The sequence below is a fragment of the Bidens hawaiensis genome, unplaced genomic scaffold (genome assembly GCF_021521415.1).
Source record: "Bidens hawaiensis isolate Kalapana, Puna unplaced genomic scaffold, B.hawaiensis_p1.1 tig00011633_1, whole genome shotgun sequence".
Lineage (NCBI taxonomy): Eukaryota > Viridiplantae > Streptophyta > Magnoliopsida > Asterales > Asteraceae > Bidens > Bidens hawaiensis.
Window position 1 is genome coordinate 506,558 of NW_027491911.1, and position 11,716 is coordinate 518,273.

Below are 11,716 nucleotides of genomic sequence, written 5' to 3' on the forward strand. Positions count from 1 at the left end.
ATGAATGTGTACCTCATGCAGATAGATAGGGCATTTATAGCCGAAGGATGTGAGAATGTGATTGGGCCAGCTGTCCCTTTCTAGAAGATCTCAAATAACCGTCTGGACGCGTGTGCTTATGTAATAGGTTGATCTATACGTCCCATGTGCATAGGTATAACAACCTGGACACGCGTCATTCTATGATAGGACGAGTTGATCCCTGGCCATGTGCACGGTTATAACAACCTGGCCAGGTGTCCTCCATCCATTGGTTGATGAGTCACGTATTCTTCAAGTAACAATCATGGTTATTTTTCTAGCAGGTAATTAGTTATTTACAGTTGTCCTGTTGGCATTGCCTTCCGGTCAACTTGGCGGATAGATGTGCTATCATGCGGCTGACGTCTGAAGGTTCTTGGATGCTTCCGCGTGGGGTGTAAGGATATTCTTCCTCTACCATGTTGTGCGGGTGATCCATATGTTCCGCGGATGGTATATGAGGGATTCCTCTCCGACCCGCGGGTGATACTTAAGGGTATTTGGGTCGTTTTGGTACCCTACCTCTATAAAGATATATAATTTATCTTTTACATGTTTATCTTGTAACATCTTTATAAATATTACAGTATATTCAGGTGAGATTCATTGATTTACTAATGAGAAATCATTGAACCTTTCTTACCCTCAGCTCTGCACTAGAAAACTATCATACTTCTTTTCATCTAACCCTAACTTATATACTAACCATGGATCACCTCTTGTTCTTTTCTTGACAATATTTGTTTTCTCAAGTTGTACCAACCATGGCAACCCAGACATTCCTAACCAACCACCATCATCCAATCTCTATAATATCACTAGTTCCGCATCCATGAAATTAAACAATGAATTTATGATGCTATGTGTGAAGATGAGTTTGTTATTGCCACCAATCTCATATGTGATATCAACCCAGTGATTAATTTATGGATAGGTGAATCACCTACAAGTTTGGCAGAGCTCATGGGGTCTGCTCATCTTACACCGCTCTTAAAACCCGACATCGGGATCCGACCTATTGTAGTGTGCACTATATGGTGGTATTTGGATTCCATGAAGGGTGTTGGTAAAGAATTCACCAAGTACCATGGTAATTTTTAGTTTGGAATTGGTGTGTTGGCTGGCGCACATGCCATATTGCACAGTTCGCTAATAGGGTATCTAGTGAACACGCTGATTGCAATGCTTACAATGTACTTTTTTTTAATGTGTTTAATACGTTAGATAGATCAGCCTTACTTCACGAGGTAAGGATGAGATGTCCTTATATCTCTTTGTGGGTGGAATTCATATATGTTCAGCCATTGAGATTGTATCTTAGAGATGATCATATTTGGTATACCAAAACGTTTCAGCAAGGATCCATTGTGACCACTTCTTTTCGGCCCCTTTTTTTGGAGATTCATATGAGGTAGCAAAAGCATTGGATATCATTAAGGTGACAGGTCCAATTTTGGGTCTTGACCTGAATATTAAGAAAAATGAGTTATTTTTCGCCTTATTGTGATGGTGGGAAATCTCGTGACTGTTTAGTCCTTATAGAGATCAGGAGACCATTATTGTGGGGGGGGGGGGGGGGGTTGGTGGTGTTAGAAAAGATGGTTGGTTTATTAGTGAGTTGGCAAAGAATAGAGCTACTAACATTGTTGATTTGATGTGCCATCTTCCAAAACTAAGTGACCCATAGATGAGTCACCCTTGCTTCGATCTTGTATGGGGATTGTCGAGTTTCTTTGGCATGAGGGCATGCCAACCTATACACATGATGGAGACAACGTTGTCCTTATTGCACATAAAAATTGAGGGCATTGTGGTTTGTGGAGGATTTTCTTTGGAAACCTGCAATGGCGTCTTGCTTCCACATCCATTAAGTTTGGAGGTTTAAGGTTGTAATGGACAACAAAGATTTCATTATATGCTATTGTGGTCTTGAGGGCCCATCTTGGGTGCTTAAAATACCACATCTTACTAGGAAAAAGTATGCGTGGTTTGGATTCTAATTATATTTGTGTTTTGCGTTGTCTGCATGATACAATTTCAAACTTCTACTAAAACGGTTTACAAAAAAGGAGACCGCTCCCTCTAAAGCCCAACATGCGTTGGCGAGTTCTCTTTTTCGGAAAGTTGTCCACAACATGGAAGCTATTTTTACATGATTGGTATACAAAAAAGACTTTTGAGTGTTTACGGGCACCACTTTCTAAAGTTTTTCTTCTTGCCGCCCTATAGCTGAGTTAGGCTAAGTATGTAATCCAAGAAGTATCATACTATTCTTAAGTGTCACCTAGTTGTTCCTCATTTTTTGGTTGATGAGATACACCATGTATTTTGGAAGTTGTTTTAGGACTCCTTTAGGGAGAATGCAGTACATTGTATATTGCTCTTGTTGTTCAAGTACCGATACAATTTTGTTAGGGATGTTCAATTTGACGTATTCAGGCGCGCTGAGATTTTTGCTAAGAAAAAAGCTATAGTGAATTTCTTGTATGACCAGTGGTGGAAGCTTAACACTCAAAGTAGCTAAGATTTTGGTGTTTGGATGGGTGGACCAGAAACACACATGAGTAAACTAACAAAGGTTTCCGCTCTTGTGGGCTAGGGGAGTAGTTTCTTCCTGATGGTTCAAGCTCTGTTGAAAGTTCTCTATGTAAAGTGACCAAACATGAGACATCGTTTCTTGACAATTAACACAATTTATGTTGGATACCTTAAGTTTCCTTGTTCCCTAGACTGTAGAGCTACTTAAACATGTACAATTGGTCACGAATTGTAATGTGACGACCCTAGAATCCATGAATGTATTTTTTAATCGACTTGGTTTTTCTATTCAAAAAGGGGCAGCGGTGCAACTTATTACCCACTTTCCTACTATTTCGTTGTAAATACTACTTAACAACGAATGAAAGGAATGTCTAGTTTGTTTGTAGAAACAATAAAAATTAAATTAGTTAGATACATCATAAGATTGCTTTCTTTATAAGGCTACTATTATACATCAGTTCACAACTTTTCTACCAACAAACTTTTATCATTCTTACACTTTCTTCATATACATGCCACTCTTCACCAGAGCTTCCACCATTGAACCCTAACGATTCTTGGACAACAACCGACTTAGCTCAGTTTCCTCCTTTGTTGTTGTGGAGACTCACCATGCACACAACCACCATCATTGCTGACAATCACTTCTAAACACCACCATCACTGGCGCACCATTGCATCCAACTAGAACCCAACCGAAAACCCTAGGATCTATTTCAACAATGAAACGGAAAGGGGGGAGGGTTACCGTGTGATGATGTACCAAACCCGAGGCCTAGCCCTTGTCGTTGCTGCACCTTCTCCGCGTCGTCCTCCTTCTCTCAGCACCCTTCATTTGGTTCTAGGGTTTTCCTTTAGCTGAGTTATAACCAAATATATTTACACCTGATTCTCGTTACTCCAGATTTAGGGTTTTATCTTTTTATGTTGTTATACAGATCATTTGAAAAATAATAATAAGTTCTTAATTGTTTAATCAAAACTACGTTATTTTTGATGAGTAACTCGTGTAAGGTGAGACGTTTAAACACACTGTATTCACTTAAACATATAGTTCTCCTTATTGTTTAATTATATATTTTTACGATGCGCCTAAATGACTTTTCTCCATGTTAAATTTGGTTCTTGAAATATTGATTACTAGTTTTTATCCCTCGTATTATGGGGTTGTTTTATATTATTTGTTTTTAATAGTTATTTGTTTTTTGAATTTTTATTTTTTTATTGTATGAAAGTTATTAATATACTTATGGTTTGATGATAAATTGTTTAACAAATGTAACACCCCGAAACCGCAGCGGAAACGTAAACGGGATGCGACAGACACCTCTGATATCAACCACATTGTTTATAAAGAAAACTGAATGCATTAATATACTTCAAATTACATTATCTTGTATTCCATTACCGTCTAGGTGATACACGCATCATACAATACGATACACAATTCTATTTGTTATAATGTATCCTAACATCCTGCACGCAAATCTTACACACATCAAGCACTTAGCACGTAAGCAATCACTTCATCTTAATTGTACCTGAAAAGCATGTGAGAAAACGGGTCAACTACGAATAGTTGGTGAGTTTCACAATTTTAGTAAACCATGATAAATCCATATCATAATATAATATTATCTGGGGACACTGTTAACCCAGTACTGTACTCACTCCGGGGACAATGTTAACCCGGAAACACTTCTAGGGACCCCTGGGGACACTGTTAACCCAGTACTGTACTCACTCCGGGGACAATGTTAACCCGGAAACACTTCTAGGGACCCCTGGGGACACTGTTAACCCAGTACTGTACTCACTCCGGGGACAATGTTAACCCGGAAACACTTCTAGGGACCCCTGGGGACACTGTTAACCCAGTACTGTACTCACTCCGGGGACAATGTTAACCCGGAAACACTTCTACAGACATCTGGGGACACTGTTAACCCAGTCCTGTACTCATTCCGTACGATTCCCGTACAATCAAATATTTATAAATATACGCAAATCCATGCGTTCAGTATGTATTTAAACATTTCAATAGTAACATGCTTTCCGCCCCGGGAAACTATTTGAAAACAATTCAGAAAAAGGGGCTCGTGAAACTCACCTTAGCACATGCAAGCAGGTAACAACAATCATTATCAGTTAACACGTCCAATCTGTAATATGATCCCTACGATCGTTACTATACACTCATTATTAATATAACTTTAACCAAGTTAACCGGTACATCTGGGGGCACTGTTAACCCAGCACTGTACCCGTTCTGGGGGCAAGGTTAACCCAGAAACACTTCTCCGGACTCAGATTGTGATGTTGTTTAGAGTTCCATGGTCACAACTACTATTAGTCGTTTTTCTCGTTTTGCGTGTCTAGCACGGTTATCCGTTTTTTTTATGTTTCAAAAATGAGTTTGGTCACACACGACCCGAAAATAGTGGTTGTCTGATAATTTAATTAAAGATGTGAAATTATAGTTCGGTTTAGATGTCCCGATTGGCCGCGGGACCCGTTTCCGTCTTTGGCGTACCGGAAACTGTTAAAATAGGTTAAAATTACTCAAATCATCCGAATTATTTTCGGATGATTTATTTTTACTTGTTTAACTCATTTATATGAAAATAGTTCATTTTTAGGGTTTTTATACACCAGTCAGCTCGCTTAAGCGAACTTCACCGGTTTACGCGTTTTAACTTTAAAAGTTTGATAATAAGCACGATTAATTATCCGTTTACTCTCGGATCTTGAAATTTTGCACAAATCACTTTTTAACAGTGGGGAATTTTATAAAAATATTTCCAGAATTAATTCTTATATTTAAAATTTATTTATCTATTTTTAAACACCATTTAAACACTAAATATGTCGTAAATACCAAACGATCTTAGAAAAATCCCAAATTTTTCCTGGATGTCCCCTGCCATCCACATAGTCCCCTGTAATTTTTCCAGAACCAAAATCTTCTTTTACATCCCCTTTTTACTAAAACCGAGCTAGAAATCCCTAGAACTCGTTTAACCGAAAAGCCTACTTATACTTCTCCAACGGACCTCAAATTTTGTGTGTGACTTATACATGATATGAAAAGCTTATCTGCAATTTTCCAGAATTTTTCATGATATTTATCTATTTTTCACCATTTTTGGCCAAAACCGAGCATTAAATTCACCAAATATTCATCCTTTATCCAAAAATTACCAAAAATTCACAGAACTCATATTTTCATGTGTTTAACACCTCTGTAAAATATCATGACCTAACTCTAAAGCATCAACAATCTGTCCAAATTTCCCAAAACCGAACATAACCGAATATACATTTCGTTTTCCGCTACTACGAGCTACAAACTCATCTTTCTGCCTTATCTACCACTAAATACAGAGCCTACAATAAACATACCACAATACCAAGCAAGTTACACTCACGATCAAGCCATTTCTTTCATGGTTTCGGTTATGATTCCAAAAACAAAGATTTAACTGTAAAAATTCGTTTTTGATTCGTTTAACTCATTTCTTGGACCAAGATCCTTTGTATAACCCGTATACATCACTTGATCATGCAAGAATCGGTTTTCATCTTTGAAACCTCATTTTCTTGCAATTAAACTCAAGAAACGAAGATGGAACACGTAAATAACTCGGTTTTTACCACAGGTTTTCTTGCTAAAATCTCGGTTTTTAGGATCTTGAAGGAGAGCATTGATGAAGAATGTTGAATGTGTTGTAGAAAAAAAAGAAATGAAAGTGGCAATGGGGCTGCCATGTTCCGATCGGAATTATTGGAGGGTGGGGTGGGACCCACTTCTCCAATTCTAGCCACATATTTGGATTCTCGAAATCCGGATAATGTTTTTGATAATCTGGTTCAGTTCGTTTTTTGGTTAAATGTCTAATTCGGCTTAAAACGAGGCTAAAACGGTCGTTTTTCGGCTAAAAAAGAAATTTATATAAAACCGATTTAAAATCTTTAAAAACTTAAACCATGACATTTATTAACTTAAAACATCATATCATTAATTATCGCGCATCTTTTTCGGCTTGATCGATCGTCTCTTGCTTGGTTTGGTATTAAAGGTTTCGTTTAACGTACCGACGTACATTAAATCGAAATTCTTTTTCTGTGCCGTACTTTACTTATCCCGAAGCATTAATGCTTCGTAAAATCACTACATATCATATATCTCGTCTATAATTGAACCCTAGATTCGTTCGGGTTTCAATAACTATCGATCGATTGATCGCATATTCAATACAATGAATTATATATATTTACGTACAATCCATACAATGAACCCTGTATTCTCGTATAATTACTATGGTAATTCATGTATCCGACATTAAATATGACGTAACTATTGTCTACAGGTTAGGGTATACCGGGTTTCGTCGGAATCGTTACAACAAATAAATGAGATTTTAAAACTCGGTATAAAAGCTGTATGGGTATTATGAGACCCAAAACCGGTTTATTTTATTTACTATAAATCGGTTTTTTAATTATAAATTTTATAAAATCTTTTTTTAAATAAATCAACTAATTTTTAGTATATCATATTTTATAGATTTAATGAGATGTTATAACCCGTTTAAGGAATACATGAGTTTGGTAAGACCCATACCCGTGAATTCAAGCCAAATGCATGAGAAGCCTCTATTTAAAAATCAAGAAAATCTGGTGACTCCAAAAAAAGGGCGAGCGACCACATCACGACACCTAGGATTTTTGGGTTTTCGTTTATATATATTACTAGTTTTTATCCCCCATATTACGGTGGTTGTTTTATAATATTTGTTTATAATATTGATTTATTTTTTGAGTTTTTATTTTTTTTATTGTATAAAAGTTAATAATATACCTATGGCTTGATGATGAAAGAGTATCACAATCCAATTTAAAAGCTATATGGGTTTGATGAGACCCATGATATGTTTATTTTTTTACTATAAAATTGGTTTTTTAATTATAAATAATATATATCTTTTTTATGTTTCTTAATTATAAATCATATCTTTTAAAAAAAATAAATATAATTTTTAGTATATTCATATTTTATAGGATTTTCATATTAAATATTTGGGAAGATTAGTTTTTTAATTTAATGAAATGTTATAACCCGTTTAAGGATTGTCTGGGTTTGGTAAGACCCATACCCGTGAATTCGGATCAAATGCATGAGAAGCCTCCAAAAAAAGGGGAAGCGACCACATCGCGACACATATGATTTTTATGTTTTCGTTTATATATATTATAGATTTTTATAGTAATTACCATGCCATTGTTATTATTTCTTAATTCTGAAATAAAAGTTTATAGTAGATTTTTATGTCCATATATAAAGAAATACATATATAGAATATACCTCTTAAAGAAAAGACAACATGAACAAACATATGAACACTAGAGAATTGTTAGACAAAGTTGCATAATAATTGCGTTAATACCAATAGTTCTTAATTATTATATTTGTAGAAGTATTCGTTTATTAGTGGTTAAATATTTGCCATACAAAATACTTAAAAATCAATAAAATACAACAAAATGCAATGCATGTAAAACAAAACAATACAATACAAAGTAATATAATACAATATATATATACATATATATATATATATATATATATATATATATATATATAAAATTAAAACAATATATTGTAATAGAAATTTTTCACAGTAAGAGCTTAGTTATAATTTAATCATTATAATCTTTTTCATATTATTGTATTTATTGCAATAATCATGATCAAATTATTTTTTATGTTATTAGAAGTGAACTCCTTTTTTTCTTTCAACATAATTTTATTATATCGTTAAAAGTTATATTAGGGTGGTAATTGGTGGTAGTGCTGTCCCAGCCCTAATTATGTTTTAAGCTCTATATCTTTTACGTCTTTTGTTTGCGCAAATTATATTATTTGTAATGAAGTAGAACATAAGAGTAATTCTAGAGAATGTTTTCTATCCAGAATTATTATTTTTTTAATCTTTTCTAAGCAATAAGAAGAATCCGCCCAAGGAGGGTCCGCGCCTGATTAGCTTATTGTGAGGTAATAGCTTACCAAGGCGATTATCAGTAGCTGGTTCGAGAGGATGATTAGCCACACTGGGACTGAGACACGACCCAGACTCCTACAGGAGGAAGCGATGAGAAGGCCCACGGGTTATGAATTTCTTTTCACGCAAAAGAAGCAATGATAGTATATGGGAAGCAAACATCGATCACCTCTGTGCCATCAGTCACGGTTATAAGAGAACGCAAGTGTATTCGAAAAATTGGGCATAAAGTGTCCATGGGTGGATTTTTAAGTCTTTCGTCAAATCCTAGGGCGCTTCTCAGGACAAACCACCAAGATGGAGTGTAGTAGGGGCAGGGGGAATTCCGGTGGAGCAGTGAGATGCATTGAGATCAGAACGAAAACCAAGGACGAAACCATTCTACTGGGCGACACTGACACTTTGAGACGAAAGCTAGTTGAGCGAATGAGATTGGAAGCCCTAGTAGTCCTAGCCGTAAATGCTGAATACAAGATGTCATTCTATCCCTAACCATCTTTAAATCTTGGAAATATCCACTTTTCATGTCAATCCATCTTTCAACTATTTTTTTTAATTATTTTCAAATTAAAAACAGAATATTAAATTAAAATAAATAATTAGAAAACCACAAGAATTAAAAAAAAACATTGATAAAGTAGAAATAATACATAATAAAATGAAGTAAACATAAAAAATAGGAAAATTGGTTTTAAATAATCCAAACTATGCCCTATTGATAAATATCAGTCCCAACTTTATATTTGTCTGTTGACAGTATCAACTATTTGTGTATATGTTTTCAACGGGCCGCGACTAACGGAGGTTAACTCCGTTAGTGTTTTGCTGACGTGGCCATCCCAGTTGACAAAAACTTGATTACGTGGAACATTACGTGGCGGATGACTGTGCCCATCCCACCACTAAACCCATCATCTTCAACTTAATATTCTTTACAACTCACAGTCACCACAACACCACCAGTCCACCACCCCTGCAACCATCGCCGGAACCCCGACCACCACCATGCCCATCCACAACAACCACCATTGGAACCCACCACCTGCAACTGCCCATCTCGCGGCCATCTTCTCCGACCCCCAACTTGCCGGAGTTCTGCCCTAATCTTGCCGGAGTTCACAAAACCCATTTCCGCTCACCGAACAGTTTTACATGGACAACAGCTCTGCCGCAGCTCATCAACCACCACCACCACCTTGTTGCCGCCGCTCCATACACTCTCCACCGTCGCTAACCAACACTACCACCGTGATCCACCTTGATCTATCATCTTAAGCCAGCCAAACATCACTAGATCTAAACCAAAACTGACTCACTTACTTGGAAAAGCTGCGGTGGCCGTCAGTCTACACGGTAGAGTGAACCACGTGAGGTTTGGAGGTTCGTCAGAAAACCGGCGGTCGACCCATTTGCACCAACACTACCACCTACAACTTGCAACAACACTATGGCGCATCCATTGGATTCCTTCATCAACAACACTATGCCATACCATTGATCGATTTAGGGGTTTAGGGTTTATTCGATCGAATTGGGGATTTAGGGTTCTTTAATTCATGTAAGTAAAAGAGACGGGGATGAGTTTTTGTTTGTTTTATATTAAAAGATCTGGCATGCCACATAATCCGTCCATGTAATCTTTTTTTTTTGACACCTAGATGAGCCACGTCAGCAAAACACTAACGGAGTTAACCTCCGTTAGTCGCGGCCTGTTGAAAACAAATAAACAAATAGTTGGTACTGCCAGCAGACAGGTGTAAAGTTGGAACTGATATTTACCAATAGGGTATCGTTGGAATTATATAAAACCAATTTTCCTAAAAAATATCCTAACATAGATGTTGACAAATCCTTAAAGGGGTATTAATTTAGAAAAATGAAAAAACTTATGATAGTTAAAATAGATTTGCTTTCTTGGTCCAATTTAGAATCGATTATGATATTTACTGCATTAAAAAACTTGGATCAATTGGATTTTAGCTTGTCTTAAATCTTTAAGCGTGCCTGTTCTAGTTAACGACATCCATACTGATAAGTTCGATGTTAAAAGTGTTTTTCGCAAGGAGATCCTTTGTCTCCATTTCTTATTATTATTTCAAAGGACGACGCTAAGGATGCAGAACTATTTACTCCGAATAAGTCGGGGGAAGAAGGGATTGTACTACCTCGTCTGTTTTATGCTAACGATGCCATTTTTGTGGTAAATTGTTGTCTCATAATGTTAAAGTAGTGTTAAATATTATAATATGTTTTTTTCTATCTTCGGGTTAAAGATAATTTCTATTCACTTATATGGGGTGAATGTGAATATTTAATAGGTGGGTGTTATAGCTTCTTAAGCAAGGTGTTAGACGACTAGATTGCCATTCTTTATTTAGGTTTACCAGTGGGACAAGGTATGTTTATCAAAGTGAGTGGAAGAACATGATGAAAAATTTGCAGCTCGGGTTGCTAGGTGGAAATTGCTACTGCTCTCGGCCAAAGCTTGATATTTACTTATTACTTTGCTTCTTGGTGCCTTAAGGGTGTTATACATGTCTATTTTCCGTATCTGTGATACGATTTTCAAACTGACGCGATACTTTTGTTGTGGAGAGAAATTAAATATCCATTCGATCCGGAAAGGATTATGCCCTCTAAACAAAATGGGGGTGTTAGTATTGGTTTCTTGGAATCGTATAACAGGGTGTTCCCGTAAAACGGAGGTGGAGATTTGTTAATGAACCAAATAGTTTATGGGTTAGGATTATTCATTCGCTACATGGTTTGTTTGTGGGAAATATCCCAAATGTTTGAGGTAAGGGTTAGGTTATATCTAACACCCCTCTCTTCTACTTGTCATGCCTCCTCTTAAACTTTTAATTCTTTTAACAATTTTATTTGACATGTTACTCCCCTCTAACATTTTTTTTCATTTTATAACACAAAACTTGTGTAGTTTATTACGTAAATACAATGCATATTTTTTATTTATTAACAAATATTAAGAACTTTGTCAAGAAAAATTGCAAAGTAGCTTTTAAAACTATTAAAAAAACACTCTCTAAACAACTAAAACAATTATAGAAAAAAGATATTTTTAAATTATAAAA

The 11,716-nt window shown here is 36.1% G+C and overlaps 1 pseudogene; it reads left to right on the plus strand.

Moving 5' to 3' along the window:
* Window positions 1-8,423: 8,423 nt before the first annotated feature.
* Window positions 8,424-9,125, plus strand: LOC143538481 (18S ribosomal RNA; annotated as a pseudogene).
* The last annotated feature ends 2,591 nt before the right edge of the window (window positions 9,126-11,716 follow it).